Source organism: Gambusia affinis, linkage group LG08 (genome assembly GCF_019740435.1).
Source record: "Gambusia affinis linkage group LG08, SWU_Gaff_1.0, whole genome shotgun sequence".
Lineage (NCBI taxonomy): Eukaryota > Metazoa > Chordata > Actinopteri > Cyprinodontiformes > Poeciliidae > Gambusia > Gambusia affinis.
Window position 1 is genome coordinate 12,166,729 of NC_057875.1, and position 12,477 is coordinate 12,179,205.

Sequence of the window (12,477 nt, forward strand, 5' to 3'; positions counted from 1 at the left end):
GTGTAGAACAGCTGTCAACATGTTCCCAAATGGCAGCAAGAAGAATATTGAAATTACTTATTTTTATTTATTTTGTAAGTGTTTTCCATATTTCCTGTCTTTATTTATCAGATGTCTCCTGGTTGTGGCTAGACATTTAACAGACTAACACTGATTGTTCCTCAACTCACCATGGGCATCAAAGCAAACAGTCATTCTGTAAAGGTAGAATATTATGCACTATGGCTATGTCTATTCATGTTGCAAATGTCATTTAAACATCTTCATGTTTGTTTTTTATTCAGCCTCCCAATTTGATAAAATACTTTTCCATAATGAGAGCGACAGATGCAACAAGTTCACCCAGAATTCAACAAAATTAAATTAAATAACATTGAAGTCATCCAACACTTTATGCAGCATGCCCTCACATCAATGACACTTATCTAGTTTGCACAAGATAATGAAAGAAAAAGAAAGGTGAACTGGATCCATATTACTTATGTTGCACAGTTAGTTGTTACTATCAGTTAGAAAAATTAACCAAAATCAACAGATTTACTGGATTCCATGTCATAGATCAAGTCAATGTAGGGCAACATTGTGAAGTGGTGGGTATAGGATAAATGTTTTTTTACAAAAGAATTAAAGCAGCCCAGATGTAAATTATATATTTGCTCTCCATAGATGTGGCCAAGAGACAACCAAGAGATAGAGCAAACAGACAATCATTTCCTAAAGAAAGTTATAAGAAGTTCTGTTTGCTAGAAGCCTTGTAGGAGATATGTCAAGCATAAGAAAAAGGTGTCATGGGCAGATGAGACCGAAATCAAACACACCAGTCTATTTGCAAACTGTTGGGGCTGGCTGAAAGTTTACTTAGTACATAACCAATATTCTAATGTCAGAATACTTTTCTTCAACAGGCACAAGAAATTAGGTCAGAGATTTTAGGAAGATGGTTGGAGCTAAACAGTGAACAATCCTGGAAAAAAGCTGTTAGACCTGGTTCATAATTTCAATTGAAAATCTGTGATAGGATTTGAAAATTTACAGATACTCCTATCCGACTGAGATTGAGGTGATTTTCAGAGAATGAGAGAAAATATCATCTTCTATACCGTAAAGACCCACAGCTGTAGCTGCAGTGAAATGTGGGTTCCACAAGTACATGCCACAATTTTCAGAGTTTAATTTGTAAAAAAAAATCAAAAAAGGAAAATCTTGCTTCGTCCATTTCAAAATTGTGCACTATGTTCTCCTGGTGCATTAGAATAATCTCATTTACTCAGGTTTGTGTTTTAAATGTAACAAAAATGTGAAAAAGTTCACAATGCTTGAATACTTTTACAAGGCATTTTACAACAAATCTGTAATGCAGGAGACGCTATCTATATATTCTTATGCATTACATAAGGTTGGCACACTCACCAGTGAAACAGCAAAGGTTGAGCAGTGATCCTAGAAACCTTTGCAAGGCTTGCTTCATTCAGTTTACAGGGACCGATATTCACTGCTGACCAATTTAGAGAGAAGCAGCAAGAGTCATGGTTTTATGGAGGAGTCTCTAATTCAGAAGTCCAGTCTGTGTGAGAGAATAAGTTTGAAGGGAACAAAATAAAAAAATGATTGGGCTATGCACATACAATTGTTCATAACCCACACTGTGTAATTAAGTTTGGCAAGTCTCAAGTTTAAATCATCCCAGTATCCCACAAATAGTATTGACATAAATGACAATCACCTGATTCAGACGATTGCAGTTCAGGGGTGACAGGGAGAGAGAAAGTACTGTCTTCTCCGTGGAACATTGTAGGTGCACCTGTGGCTCCGTGTCCATGTGGCTGATCTCTGAACTTAAAGGTAATTGGAACAGATGGGGGAGTTGAGCAGAAACCCTGAGGGCAACAGCAATAAAAGCAGAGAAGTGGTAGATAGTATGTTGAGCCAATAAATTTAAGATCTGTTGACTTTTTACAGTGCAGACAAACAAAAGCTGTGCATCAACTACTATAACTTAATGTAATGTCTAAAAAGTTAAATATGTCGCAATGTTTCTGCTTGTTTTAAAACTCCTGATTCAAATGATCTAATACACTACAGATAGAGGAGATGTTGACTGCTGTGCTTTTCCTGTGTTGTGAAGTGTCTAGCTGCAACTGAATGCATGATGCATGTGCCAGATAGACAGCAGTTTAAGATGAAGAATTTAAGACTATAGAAGAAAAAGTAGTGGAAGAAAAATAAAAATCACACTGACAGATCATTAATCTTTCATTGTTTCACGTCATATAGGAAACAGACTGGCACTCCAAACTGTTATAAATGTGTAGGTAAAGTTGATTTTAAATTAACTCCAATACTAACTCCTGGGAAGAAAGTAAAAAAAGAAGATATCTAATCAGCATTACTGTCGGCTGTCTAAAGACATCGTTTATGTGGTTAAGCTCTAAAACTGAAATAAAATCCTTTCAAACACAGAGGAAGTTTTTAATACTCTAGAAATCTTTTAATAATTAAGCATGTGAGATATGTCACATAGGAATACCATTCACATTCACATAGCTACTGCTTCCACAGCACGTCTTCTCTAATCAAACCTGTAATTGATTAATGATCAACAGTTCAGGGGAGCAGTGATTTCTTTCATTGGTATCCCAGTGCATAAAAACTGAAAACATTTTAACCTAACCCATTAGTATTTGTTTAAAAGGTCTTTGATGAAAGCATTACTCTTTTAATTCCTCTTTTGTGGAGTTGCCGAATGTGATATTAATAAAATATTTCCACTAAGGGTGTTGTTCTTTTATTTTTGCATTTAATGAAAATTCTGTAAAACAATATAACATTCAGCACAGGTGGCTGAGTTTGAATGTGTTCATAGACAAAAATACAGAACTCCTGTCAAAAATTTAAAGTAAACACTAAACATGGCCTGCAGAGGAGGATAAACTGCAGGCTGACTGAATTAAAATGCAGGCAATTCCTGCAGTGGAGAGGCAACTTAAATGGTGACTGAAGAGCTTGAAGTACTTTCTTGGTATGCTTTTGTCTGTTGTTCCTTCCTTTCATACTTGTGTGGCCTTATTTTCTTGGTACTGCAGATTTTCCATGACCTTTCATATCCCAATTGTTGGTGACATTCAAAAAGTAAGAAATAGTCCATATATAGAGGTTTTCTAAGGACTTCATATGCGAGGCCTTCTCCTCTCTCAGTGTGTACTAAATACTCTAAAAACAGTCAGCTGGTTGTCTTTGACATTCTCCCTAGAAAACCTGATATTATTGTTCATTGAGTTGAAGTGTTCGATAAAAGCTTTTATGTTTTTGAACTAAAAAAGCCTCTCAGAACTGAAGACGTCTTTTGGATGAGAGCTGTAAAATTGTTAAGAAATATGGAAGGGTTGTGACGTTCTAAAAGCACTTATGATTCTCCCATCAAGAATATCTGAGAATCCATACTAGTGTACCAACACAGGATATTCTGTATAATGTGTGCGTCTTATTTAACCAAAGTAATCAACAGAGCTCAGTTTAGATTTATATGAAGACATCTCAACAATCTCTTTTACATAAATAAGATATTTTTTCTAATTTCAAAATAATACAATAAACAACATCCATGTTTAGACAATGGCAGTATGTTCATATGTAATTATAATTTATAGTATCTCTAGAGGTTTTACAAACCTACTGCTAATCTGGTTTGAGGCTTTTTTTTTTTCTTTTTCACAAGAGAAAACCCATAATCCCAACAAGCTATACTGGAAGTATTAAAGTTAAATATTTTTTTCTATAAACATTACACTTACTTATTATAAATTTTTGGGAATTGGTATTAAATCAAAATGTTATATCACAGGAGTGAAAAAATAGCCATTTTTTTGAATTCCTCAGGTTCTCTCACCTACCTGTGGAAACGGCTCCAAGCCTCAGGAGAGGGTAACCATACCGGGTTCCACCAGCAGCTTCACTTTATAAATATGCATTTACAAAAGAACAAATGGTTCTGTCAAAATACAACAAAACTAAACAAAAAGCGTCAAACTCCTGCTTCCGTGACAAAAGGTTGAGAAGGTCAGTTATATCCGGGTTGAAAAGTGATTTTCCTTCAGCTTTCTAGGCAGCCGCCTGGGATAAAATGTAGCTGCTGCTTTCAGACTTGACCCAACTCCTCAGCCTGTTCTTGCGTGTGCTTGTGTGTGTGAAGTAGCTGTGTGTGTCGGCCTGTTTTTGTTGCCAATGGTAAAAGGATCCTGGCATGAAACAATACCTGACCATTCAAAGGGAGATGAACTGACTTGACTGAGTCACGTTGATCCAAGCCAGAACAGACCAGACAGAGGCAGGGGGACTGAATGCCTCCTCTGTGAGGGGAAGAAGGAGACCAGCTGTCTGGTCATTAGCTCCCAGTGTGTGTTGGTGCATGCATGTTTCATCGTGAGGAAGATTCAAAGGCTTTACTGTAGGGTCAAATTGGGATGATAAAGCTGAGGGGGTCTGATGGAGATGAAAGTTGTAAGAGGAAATGGGGTGGTAGATAAGGTGAAATGGATCACTTTTTACCTGAATGTAAACTCTCCCTCTCTGCAGAGGTAATCCACACCTGCATGAATTATTGAGGAATGGTCTGTGTGTGCTCGAGAGGAATCTAGACATTTTTATTTTTACCAGTAAATGTCTGCACTCTGCTCGTCTTCCTTCTCAAAAGTCAGTAAGATTCACTTTTTCTGGTTGGCAAATTTTTCAACAAGAAAATTGACCATTTACAGGTAATAATTACTTTCCTTAAGTTATTGCTTTGTTGGTTCACACATTTACATATGCTTGCCCAAACGGCCTGTTATTCTTCTCACTCTTCCACCTGTGAAGGGCAGCAGCTGTCACTCATGTCAATGAGCTTTCTGGGTATTTAACAGTCAGCGAGTAAATCCACTCCAGTCTGAAATTGATCTCATCTGAAACAGTTCCCAAAAAGACAAAAAGACAATTTACATATTCATAGTGAAACAGAACAATGCTGACTAAATTTGACAAGGATGACCCTGAAGGAAAGCTGCAGCTCATTTCAGCTGATCAGTGTCAAGTGGTGTACATACATGCAAACTGCACAACATATCCCATCAGGGGGGCATGCTGTGGTGGCATAGGGGATAGGCAACCCACATTTAGAGGCCTTTAGTCCTCGACGCGGCCGTCACGGGTTTGATTCCCGGACTCAGTCAACATTTCCCGCATGTCTTCCCCCCTCTCCTTCCCTCCTTCCTGTCAGTCTACTGTCATATAAAGGACACTAGAGCCCACAAAAAGACCCCCTGGTGGGGAAAAAAAACATATCCCATCAGGCTAAAGAAAAATGTGGTGAAAACTACAGACACTACATGCAGGATTCTTCAACTGTCAGTCAAACATTTATGCTGGATATACCTATTTCCTTTTCTGCCTCTTTAATTGTAATTTGGTTAAGCAATCATTAACTAGAAGTTTCAATATAAATATTCATATTAAATGTTGTAACAGTCAAATATATGTCAGTATGTGTGTACACATGGGTGAAGATCTTTTCTGTATTTTTTTTTGACCATTGCTTAAAATTAGCTTCTTGTCAGAACCTTTAGGCAAACATGGTGTGTAAATGTCATAATTATACAGGCAGAAAAATGATTAGACATGTTTCTCTTTCTCTAAATTATGCACAGTTCTCTTGTTTTGGAGGTTGCAGGGGGCTATTGACATAAAATTCCTAAAGAAAATAAAAAAATAAAAAAATAGTCCATAAAGTATGCGTAGTTAAGTGGAATGAGATAAAGAATAAAACAGAAATATTAAAAAAAGAAGATGTAAAAAAAAAAGCATACAAAGTAATACATATTAAAATACATAGAAAATAAGTCTGTGGTCTTTCAGTGGCAGTTAATTGTGATCTTATTTGTATTATCTGATGCTCTACAGAAATGTTTCTCATGGCTGTGATGTGTCACAAGAAGCATCTCATGATGAGTAAAAAGGAAGAATGTCTCTCAAGACTTCTGCAATGCAGCTGGGATTGGTCAGAGATTACACACTAATGTAAAGCACTCCATGAATACTCGTCACTATTTTTAGAGTCCACATCTAAAGCAAAAACATGACAGAGCAGTGTAAAGTTTGCTGCAGAAGATCTGAACAAGCCTGAACTACCAAGACACTGGCCAGCTTAGGATAAAATTGAACTCTTTGGATGTTATTACCCAAACCACGTTTGGAATAGAAGTAGCACTTCAAAAACACCACACCAGCAGTGAAGTTGGAAGGTGAGAACGTTATGGCATAGGGCTGTTTTCAGTCATACTCCACTGGCAGACTTCAAGGAAATGAATGAAGAAATGTAATGGTACGTTCTTAATAGGACTGCAAAGATGAAGTGCGGTTAAATCTTCCATCCAGACAGTTGCCTCAAAGGCAAATACAAATAATAAAATGTCTTCTGGATTGCTTCACCAGCTTCTGAATTTCTTTAGATCTTTTAAAGTGCTCTTCATCTGTGTTTCTCTGTATTTTGCTTTCGACTTTGGACTGCTTTCTGATTCATTTTCAATCCAGTCCTTGAACCTGACCACAACACCATATGTGGCAGCTTTTTCTGTAAAAAAAAAAAATTCTGGAGTATAAATTTGAAGGATAAAAAACGATGCATGAAAAAGTTGAAAAAACCTGAAACTCTTGTCTTTAAACAACATGGAAAAAATATCAGCAAAGACCTGATGCAAGAGTTATTTAAGTACAGACCAGGTTTCAGATGAACCTACTCAGAGGAATTTACACATACCTTCACACTATCTCACAATGTGCTCATTTTTCTGCAGTTCAATCATATATCAGATCAGCATCCTGACTAGTTTGTCAATAAGTCAAAGTATGAAACTTGCAGACATATAAAGAAGGAAGAAAAGTAATTACAGAACTGGGTCCAAACTAGGTCAAGAAGTACCTGAGGATTTTTTTAAGGGTTTTATGACCAAAGTGACTTCTGTTGAACCAAATGGAAGAGCCTAAGGCTGGATCACTAATGGTTCACCATTTACAGTGGAGTTTCAGCAGCATGGCGGAGTGGGAAAAACCACCGGCTGCCATTTTCAAACATGAGCCGGTCTATCTCTGCAGCTAAAGGAGAATTCAGCAGCACCCAATTATCCCGTAATCTTTATTCAAGACAATGCTCCATTACAGGCAATTATTCCACTTTTTAACTAGGGGAGAACTTGGCCTCAGAGTTGAGTGAATAATGACCTGGGCTCTTTCTTTTGCTCGCCTAAATTGTGCTGGGCACTAGTGGGTCTATCTTAAATGTGAGATTTACAATGTGGAAGGACAATACACCTCTACAGAGAGTTTCTGGGCAGCTGTGGCTGCTGCCTCAGCAAAAGTTGATCACTTACAACTCAGGAAGCGCATAATCAGTGGAGTTTTATTGGTCATTTTCTTGAATGAATAATGTGAGCTGGGAGACATGCTTTTTATTATTTTGCTATTCTTCATAATATGTATTCATAATTATTTAACAAAACATAGCTTTATTTAAAAAAATAATATTTTTAGAGGTTACAGATTTCTTGTTTCTGCTTGTCTTACATATCTTTCAAAACATTTTCATTTAAGACAAAAACATAATGCAGTCTTCATCATTTGGAAACTTTTTGTTTGTATGTACTCCAGTTATGTTTGCCTGTTTTAAGTGACAAACACAAGTAGAAGAAATTTGTAAAGAGGCAAAGACTTTTCCACACCACAACATAAGCAGAACAGCATAGTTACAGTGCTAAGCAAATTTTCATTTCTAAATAAAATTGCCTTTGCCAAATATAAAAGTTAGAAATTCAATCACATTAAATTTTGACAGTAAGACTAAACCACAGGAGTGCAATCACCCCAATAATTAAGCAAGCCTCATGTACATGAGATTTGTACTGTGTGAAAATGTGAAAATAGGTCATGCTCTTTAGAGTCTACACCAGTTTAATACTTCTATCCAAGTTTTCACTGGGATAGAAAAAACAGAACTTTCAGTGTTTTGACTGCTGCTGCAACTGCTTGGCTTTTTTGAGAAGTGTCAGATAGGTACAATAAATATATTTTACTTACTCATTTGTGTATTTTTGCTGTCAGTTTTTAAAATTGCATGGCTCGTCCAAATTTAAGACATTTGTGTTCCCAGGAATTATCTTAGAGCAGCTGAGTCAATTCACAAAATGTGAAATGGACAACACTTTAAAGATCTATGAGACAAATGAAAAGCAGTTCCAGCACTGAAAGATGGACAGTGTGTGGAAAGAAAAGGAATAGGTTTTATCGAGCGTGACACAGAGAAATGGGATCTGGGTTTGTGGGCACTGGAGTGGTAATTGATTCAAGAGCCAAGATTTGCTTGGAGGCCGACCCCGGGAACGCCGTCGTATCAGAACAGATATGAAGCACGATAGCCTAAATACCCATTTAACAAAGAGAGCGATTAGGCTCTGTAAGGACTCCTCAAAGCGATGTATCTAATGGATTGTCATGCAAACTTTGTTTGAAGACTGTAATTAGAAACTTTATACCGGCTTATTGTTCATATTATCTCTTTTTACCGAGTGATTTTCATGTGATTAAATCTAAACAGCGCTGGAGTTGGATATAAAGTGGAAAATTATGTTCTTCTCCATGACCGAAGTCAGAGAAGACACTTTATGCAGTAAGAAAATTGAAAAGCAACAAATTAAAGCACTGTATAGAACCAAGCTAGCATGCAAAATTGTATATAAAAGTATGTATATCTGTAAACTCCCATTACCACCTTTTTTTTTGTATTTGAACTCATCTGATTGTTGAACACTTCTAAACAAAAACAGAGGCTGCTTTAGGAAGTGTGCAAGGACCAGGATGCTGTCAAATTAATACAAAAAGCATAGTTTTGCAGCTTTTTCCCTGAAACTATGCAAATTGCTTTAAAGTGTGATGAAAAGAAAATTATTTTCATTTGTCTCGTAAATCATCATACATTATGTTTTAATTTGGTGTTTGAACGCCGCACAATTAAATTAATGAAAGGATTTCAGTGGAATTTGTGTGTTTGCATCTACTATACTAAATCTATTAAACTAAAACACCACAAACCATCAAAAGAAAAATCATAGTATGATGCATTTTTATAACAGTACAGGGTGTATATATATTCATTTGACATAGTTCATTAAAAGCTGCAACTTTTTCTTAATGTTTAAACCTTAATTGTTTTTTCTTCTTTACAGAATGAAGCAACTTTTTATAACTGTTTATTCTCTATTTAACTTAACCCCATTTTTTTTCAGTCTCTTGAACTGTAGTACTTTAATTTGTTCAGTATTGCTTCTCATATAGAAACGCAACAATACTATTGCTATGCACCACTGCATTGTCTCTCACATTATTAAGCCACTGTTGAAAAAAAATTATACTACAAAGTGTTCTTGTTAAAAATAGCAATTGGTAACACTTCAACTGCTCAAGAAATAACAAATTAAACATAGCTCTCTGTAGGCTACATACCTGTAATGAGGGTCTTCATTACTTGGATGAAAACATTTAAAGGGGTTGAATGATAAGAGACAGATACAGATTGAAGTATTTTATTGTTTGTGTGTTTTTATGCAGTGGCATCTCAGCTGGAACTGATGGTGTCCTGTAAAATAAAACAAACAAATGGATGGGTCTTGTAACTGTTTAAAATACAATGAAATGTTAGTGTAGATATAACTTACCGCTGTCTCTTCCTCTGCAGGGTGTTCAGGCTAAAAGATTCCCTGGGGGCCTTAACACCTTATAAAGGTTCCAGAAGAGACCAAATGCAGATGGAAGAGGGGGAGCGATGGAACTATGCATTTTAGAAGTTTAAGGATTGGATTTATATTTATAGAAAGGTATTTTAGAAATTAAATGGCTGCTTAAAAATGAAGGGTGTTTGTATTATTATGCTGAAGATTTGGTTGTTTTGTCAAGATTGTTTGTGTATAGGTATTTTGTCCTACCCTGTTTCTTGGTGGGGTTGTTAATTGGAGCAGCCAGGGACTATAAAAACCTGCATGTTGGCCACATTGCAGGTTGGTAGGTGTGGCTGTTACTGAGACCCATGGCCGTTGTAAGCAGGATTGTCTATGTGTTAAATGTTGGAGAATAAACACCTGGTTGGTCTGCACTATTTCTCTGCCTCAAGACTCCTCTGTAAACCAGCCGCTAAGGGCCATTCTAACAATACCTTAGGAATAGAACTTTTTACTCATAAAGTCTCTTGGCTTTTTATTAGCATATTATCTGTTCCTAACTTTATCAGATCCTCCCTGTTCTCAGAATGAGCTGCAGAGGAAGTTACATCTCCTGACAGTCAATCTAGATAAACCCTCAATCATGAAGTCAGCTCAGGCTTTTTGCTTTAACACTGTAGCAGGAAAGTCATTAGGAGGGATCTACCACAGGACTGTAACCTTGGAAAGATATGGCATGGTGAAACAAAATGTCTTGGCTGATTTCTTTACAACTTCTGCAGAAGATGCTTTACTGTTTACATCTGTTAAAATTCAGTTTGTTCTTTCATGATGAATAATTTGTGAAGCGATGTGTTGCACACATTTCCATACCCCTTTAATATTTTGCACTGTAAAATCTTATTTGAAATTTTAAGTAAAAGACTGAAATAAAGTAATGCATGAACGACTAAGATTACACTGAATTTGGCATTTAACTTCATCTTCCTTAGTCACGACCTTGTGGAAGTAGTCTTTGTACAGTAGAACCACCTTTTAATGCAATGACAGCTGCAAGACTTTTGTGACATATCTCTACCAGATGAGCAGAGGCTGTTAGCTGATTATTTTTTAAAATATCTTATTCTCAGTCACATTGTATATCAACACTTGTGACAAATTCTCAGTCAAAGTCTGGACTTTGGATGAGCCATTGTATATGATTATACTTTGATCTAAAATTTTTCATCTGAGTTCTGGCTGTAATGATAAGAAGTTGTGGTCCTGTGGGGAGGTGAGTCACACCAGTTTCAAGTCTTTTGCAGGCTGTTTTTTTTTTATTTTTCCCAGGAATGTTCTCTATTTATCTCCAGTTGTCTTCATCAGCTCTTTCCAGCTTCCCTGTCCTTGCTCAAGAAAAATATATCCCAAGCATGATGCTGCCACCACAATCTTTCATTGAACAGATGACGCATTAGTTTCCCCCACATATATATTATTTTGCAAACCAAAACTGTTTTTGTCTCTCATCCGACCAGAGGAAATGTGTTCAACAGAAGATGTACCACACTTTTGAGATTCCTTCTTGTAAGGATATGGTAAATATTCAAAACTATGTTTCACTTTGCATTTATGAAGTCCAAAACTTTACTTTAAGGTTTGCAGTTTTCCTATGACAAAGCATAGAAAAATTAAGCGGAAACATTTTTGAGGCCCAGGATAACGCTAAGGCCACATATGTGCAGAGAACGAGAAGGCAACAGAGAGGAAGGCAAAACATGTTCAAAGTTTCATGAAGGTCAGAGAGCTGAATATGAATGTTTAGAATCAAAAATGATGACATTTCAAAATCTGAGTCACAAAATGCTGAAATTTCTCATTTGCTTTCAACAGCAGCCTTTGCATAAAAAACTGTCTTGACAGATTATAATGAATTCAGACAGTGTTGTTTACAGACAAAGCAGAATATTTTTATCCCTGAGGACAAACTCAACCCATCTCAAGGTTAGTTAAAAATGCACAAAGGAATCAAAATAAAGCTTCACATTTTATCGCATGTCAAACATTTGTGTAACATTAACAATAGCCTTTTGTTCACATCTCCGTTAGAGAAGAAACATCAAATTCGGCAAATGTTATCTCACTTGGAAAAGCCAGCTAATCTCCAGTCATCTCTGTATCTAGCTAAAGTCCCGCTTTTGCCATAACAAGAGCAGAGGTGATGTAAGAGTCAGTTTGAAATGGAATAAATCACTTGAGGAAGCAGCTTTGCACTGTTGTGACAGGCGACAGCCGGAGGCTAGTTGAAGGACGGCAATGGGCATGAAGGTGATCCAGCTGCCTCTCTTTATAACATTTCTTTGCCGTTGTAGAGAAAAAGGTTACAAAGTTAGGTTATGATTACCACAGAGGGAGAAGAAGGAGTTTATACAAAAACTGACATACATGCACACATGCTCCCACACTGACAGCCAGTTGTAATTGGCCAGATCAATATTTGACCACAAGACTGGATATTTGACCACTCTTTCAATTAGACATTGCCAGCCTCAGTTCATTTGTTTTATTTCCTGGCATGGATAGTGGTTTTAAATACAGCCCAAAAACCATTCACTGTGGCTGAGGTTTGAACCTTTCCAAAACTTATTGCTAGTCTGTTTTTTCTATTCCAAAATGAGTCTTTCTGTGTGTTCAAGGTCATTTTTCTGTGTGAACATACAACTGGCTCTGGAATGAGCTGTAAATGAAGCCACTAAAAGAGCTG